The following is a 6,000-nucleotide window of genomic DNA, read 5'->3' as shown; positions in this document are numbered from 1 at the left end:
CAATAGGCATGGTTGGCAGCTAGAATGGTCCTCTATGCTCTCTTCCAAGCATTCCAGCAGTGGTGAACTTGGCCCCTGGTGAACCGGACTTCTGCTGCTGGCTCCTTCACAGGAAACAACAGGAGTTGGTAGCCATGAACGTACTCATGGCAGATAAAGTGTGTAGACTGTGGAACATCTTGGCACAAAGCAGACACTTCTTCAATGTGGAACAGTTAGAGGTGGTGAAGCATCACAGAAACTTGTCTACTTGTGGACTTGGTCTTTCAGACTGTCCATTGGTTTGTGAATGATAGCCAGAGGAAAAACTCATTGAAATGTTTTAGAAGAGGGCAAAAGGCTTGTCAGATGTATCCTGGTCCAACACAATGTCCTGGGGGAAGGCTGGAGAAGAACTAATGTTGGAAAACCCGGTTTGCTGTCTCAGCGGTTGACAAACATTTGGGAAGAGCAATGACATGGGCCACCTTGCAGAACTGGTCCACCACTGTCTTGATCACTATGACCCTATTGGAAAGGTGGGAAACCATGAGATAGTCCATGAGGATGTATAACCATGGGCATCGAGGGACTGGTAGATGCCACAGGAGACCAGAGGGCTGCTGGTGGGAGGAATTAAACTGGGCACATTGAGGGGAAGCAGCAACATACTGACGTACATCTGTGATGACAGTGGGCTACCAGAACCAGCATCTCAGAAAATCCAGTGTCTGTCGTGTGTCTGGATGGCCGGAAGGCCCCAAAAAGTGGGCCCACTGGAGTGCCTCAACGTGTGCAGCTCCTGGCATGTGCGTGAAGTTGTTGGGTATGTCAGCTGGAGCAGGCTCATGCTGTAGGGCCTGATGGATCTCGTTCTCAAGGTCTGAATCAATCAGGGTAAGGATCTGGGAGGATGGAATGATGGGCTAAGGATCAATCTCCATTTCAGGTAGGCTGAATTGTCATCACATAACATCTGCCTTTGCATTCATGAAGCTGGGTCAGTATGAGATAGTGAAGTTGCATTGCTCGAAGAAGAGCACTCAGCAACCCTGATGTAGATGAGTTGGTGGGGCTGTTGAATGGATATGAGATTCTATGGTCAGTACAAGTTAGGAAGGGCTCAATGTTTCCCATCAGCCAATGTCTCCATTCCTCCAAGGACAATTTAATGGTGAGCAGCTCCCTGTCTCCTACTCCATAACGGCACTTTGTAGAGTTGAACTTGCATGAGAAGGCACCAGAGTGGCTTTCCCCCTCTGGTCCTCACTGGGAGGGGATGACTCCAGCATCCGTGTTAAATGCATTCAACTCTACCACAAAAAATCCAGAGAGGACAGGATGTAATCCAGGAAGGAAATGACTGGGCTGTGAAACTGACATTCCTCTTACAGTGCAGTTGGTTTTCAAGGAGACACTGATAGTCTGAACAAATGTGACAGATGTGGCATTGGGGGTCCTTGGAGAAGATGAGGATGTCCTCGAGGTAGACGAGCACATACCTGTGTGGCATGTCTTGGAGAATCTTCTTAATGAAGGCTTGGAAAATGGTTGGACTGTTGGCAAAGTCCAAATGGCATCAACAAATATCTGTAGTGGCCATTGGGTGTCATAAACACAGTCTTAAACACTTACCCTGGTGGATCAGGTCATAAGCACTCCATAAATGCAGTTTGCTGAAGATCTATGCTCTGTAGAGTGTTTCAAATGCAGTATCCATCAACGGGAGAGAGCAACTGTTGTTAACGGTTGTTTTGTTGAGTCAACAACAGGGACAAAGACCCCATTTATCTTTTTGACTAAGAAAAATCTTGCACCGGCTGAGTTAGTCAAATGAAGCCTTGCTGTAGTGCTTTGGCAATACAGTGATTTATGACTTGGGTCTCAGAAGGAGAGAGGGAGAACAGATGACCCCAGAGAGTGGTGATGCCTGGGAGGAGATCAACCGCGTGATCATGTGGTCTGCAAGGTGGTCGGGTGCTAGCTTCCCTTTTACTGAAGGCAATGGTAGTCATGATGTTCCTGTGGGAGTTTGGTGAGGTTGAGCGTTTCCTCTGTCTTCACATATTTACCAGTTGATGTCAACTGAGGTTGCAGGCAACTGGGTCCCCAACTCAGTAGAGAACTGGATGAGCAGTGAAATCAGGGTTCATGAGTGGACATCAGGGGTGAATGAAGATGAGAGGAGGTAGGGTGAGTTGATGATGAAATTGATGGACTTGTGGCACTATCTTATACTCATGTGCACAGGCCTTGTGCACACTCTGACCATCCCAGACCCTAAGGGACATTTGTCAATGGCTGTGATGCAGAAAGGGTGAGAGATAGACTCAGATCGAAGTGCAGAGTCAGGTCCAGGAAGTTGCGCTTGGATCCATCAGAGCCTCCTGTGTGCGTGGAACCATTGGCATCTGGAGGAGGACAGAGAGAGGGGCTAAGGGGAGCTTACCAGATAGAAAGCCATTTGTCTATGTAGCAGTGCCAGTTTCCTGGGCACAGTAGTCATTTGATGTGTGGGTAATCATTTGCTCCACAGTGAACAGAACTGAGGTACTGGCTGGTGATCTGGAGCAGTGCTCCATAAAATATTTGTCAATATGGAGGGACAGAGTGAAGAGGCTTTCAAGGTCAATGGGCATCTTCCAGGTAGTCACTTTGTCTTTCCAGCGCACCTCAGTGGTGAGTTCCTCATATTTATTGGAAATTGTGGTTTTATTGTCCCAGTTTGCAACAGGCCAGATCAGAGCTCACCAGGTCAAGAGAGAGATAACAAAGACTATCTTGGCTCTGTCCATACAATACAGAGATGGCTGGAGCATGAAGTGTAAGATATACTGGGACAGGAAGTTGTGGCATAGGGTTGAGGATCATCAAAGCATTTGGGCAGCTGAATCCAGGGCTCAGAGGGAGGAGGTTGACTGGCCTGGTTTGCTTTATTGAGACAGAGATTTGGAAGAGTGGCAAGCAGACGGTTAACGGATTCTTGGTGCTACAGAATTGTGTGCTCACATCGAACAATGAGTTCCTTTAGGCGAGCATACTCTGCTGGGTTAATCAAGGGTTTACTCATCCTGTCAGAAATGTAGAGGAGGATTTATCCAAACACAGAGCAGCAGAGATGACTTAGCAGTGAGTAATAACTTCAATAATGAACTGCAAAATAACTAGCCATGAGGGGACACAAAATAAGTCAGAGCAGAGACTTAACACAAGATAACAAAGTAACCGAAGGCTGGTTCCAAGAGCGAACACCAGCTGTGAATGAGAGCTGGGTTTAAATAGGCTGCAGGTGATTAGTTGGAAATGGGTGGCAGGTGACTCCTGATAGCAGGGTGAAGAATGGAAGGTGCTTGCCTGTGCAGCCATGACTTTGTAAACTTCCTTAAGGCCATCCTCAGCCTTCTCCCCTCCATGGAAAACAGTCTCCTCCTCCTCAGTTTCTCCTTATAACTCAAGCCTTGGAATTCCAACAATATCGTCATAAAACATTTTAGCACCCTCACAGACTTAATCCCATCCCTCCTAGAGTATGGCAATCAAAAATGTGTGCAATATTTCTGATGAAGTCTCATTAATGTCTTTTACAGTTGCAACACGAGATCCCAACTACTGCACTCAGTGCCCTGCCTGATGAAGGCAAGCAAGCCATGAACTTTCTTCACCTCCTCAGCTACCTGTATCACCACTTAAAGGAACTATGTATTTGTATCTTAAGAGTCTCTGTTCTAAATCATCCCCATGGCCAGGCCATTCACTGTGTACATCCTGCCTTGGCTTAACTTCCCAAAATATATTGCTTTGCACTAGTCTAAGTTAAATTCCATCTACTATGCCTTGCATTCTTTCCCAGTTGATCAAGATCCTGTGGTAGCCTTAGACAAACTTCTTCACTACCCACCATATCACCAATTTTGGTGTCATCAACAAACTTTCTAATTATGCCTCCTACATTCCCATTCAAGTTGTTGAATATATTTATAAACAACATGGAACCCATGTTGATCCATGCAGCACACTATTTACAACAGGCCACCAGTCTGAAAAACAACTCTCCGATACCACTCTTTACTTCCTATCACCATTCAATTTCTATTAAATTGACTAGCTCACCACAGATCCCATTTAATCAAACTTTCTACACCTGCTTATCATGCATAACCTTGTCAAAGGCCTTGCTAAAGCCCATGTATAATACGTCTACCACCTTGCCCTCATTAATCCTCTCGGTTATTTCTTCAAAAGACTCAGTCAAAATCATAAGACATGTTTTACCATTCAGAAAACCAAGCTATTTCTGATTAGACCTTGCCTTTCCAAATGTAGGTTGATCCCGTCTCTCAGAATCCTCTCCAGTAACCGCCCTACCGTTCTTGTTAGATGCACTGGCCTGGAGTTCCCTGGCTTGTCGCTGCAGCCTTCATAATTACAATATTAAACACCCTCCAATTTTCTGGCACCTCACCTAAGTCTAAGGAAGATACAAAACAAATTCTGCCAGGGCCACTGCAATTTCTTCCCTCGTTTCCCACAATGACTTAGGATACACTTGGTTAGATTCCATTAATTTGTCCAGTTTTATGCAACTCAGTGCCTCTAGCACCTTCTTTTGTACTGTCAATGTTTCAGGGAGCATTGTCCTACATAGAACAGGACAGCACCAGACAGGCCATTCAGCCCACAATGCTGCGCTGATCATTATATTGATTTCTACTAAATATCCTCCTTCCTGTGTAGCATCTATATCTATATCCCTCCTAATGTCTATCTGAAAGCCTCAAATTCCACCAAACTGTCTGATTCCTGGTAATCTATTCCAGGCACATACCACTTTTTTTTAAAATATGTCACTCATATCATTTATAGACCACCCACCTTAAAAGCATATGTTCTAGTGTTTTAACATTTAACATTTTTACCCTGAGGAACAGTATCTGTCTACCCTACCCATCACTCTCATGGTTATTAAAACCTCCATCAGTTCTCTCCACTGCCTCTTATATTCTAACAACAACCCACTTTGTCCATCTTGTCCTTATAATTCAGGCAGCATCCTGGTAAGTTTCTTTTGTGCCTCCTTCCTATAATGGGATAACCAGAACTGCGCATAATACTCTAAATGTGGTCTGAGTGAAGTTTTATATAGCTGCAACCTTGCTCTTATTTTCAACACCTGTACCAACAGTCTTCTTTCCCAATTCCAATTTACATTTCCTTCTCCACTGTAAATACAGATAAGTAATCATTTAAGGCCTTGCCTAACTGTCCTAATAAAACATTATCAAATTTACATTGATAACATTTCTATGATGCAACTTGGAACATTTTGCATTGTTAAAGGATATTAAATTACAAGTAAAATTGCTCCTAACTGAATTCATATAGAAAAGGATTATGGAGCCACTTAGTGGTAATTTTCCTGTAGTGCAGCGTTTACCATAATTAAGAAATGAACTTTCACAGCAAGACACGAGGAAATCTGCAGATGCTGGAAATTCAAGCAACACACACAAAATGCTGGTGGAACACAGCAGGCCAGGCAGCATCTATAGGAAGAAGCACTGTCGACGTTTTGGGTAGAGACCCTTCATCAGGACTAACTGAAAAAGAACTATCTTTTCTTTCAGTTAGTCCTGATGAAGGGTCTCAGCCCAAAACGTCGACAGCGCTTCTCCCTACCGATGCTGCCTGGCCTGCTGTGTTCTACCAGCATTTTGTGTGTGTTGTTGTTTGGACATATTTATAAAATGTGTCTCAGGCAGATTATGGATCTCCCAACATGCTTTACAACCAATGAAGTACTTTTGAAATGTATTAGTGTTATATCTGTGATCGAAGCTGTAGAATTGAAATTTTATAAAATATAACATAATAGATGAGTATATAAATTGCATTATTAAATTGTATCACAAAGATATTTTGTATACTGACCTCTTGTTTTTTCTAACTAGCTTTTGATATGAACATACTTGTTTTGGGTCTCGATAAATGCAATGCCGTTTTCTGATGTTGCGCTTTCCAATG

This window comes from Hypanus sabinus, chromosome 3 (assembly GCF_030144855.1).
Source record: "Hypanus sabinus isolate sHypSab1 chromosome 3, sHypSab1.hap1, whole genome shotgun sequence".
In the NCBI taxonomy this organism is placed as follows: domain Eukaryota; kingdom Metazoa; phylum Chordata; class Chondrichthyes; order Myliobatiformes; family Dasyatidae; genus Hypanus; species Hypanus sabinus.
Note: the sequence above shows the minus strand (reverse complement) of the source record.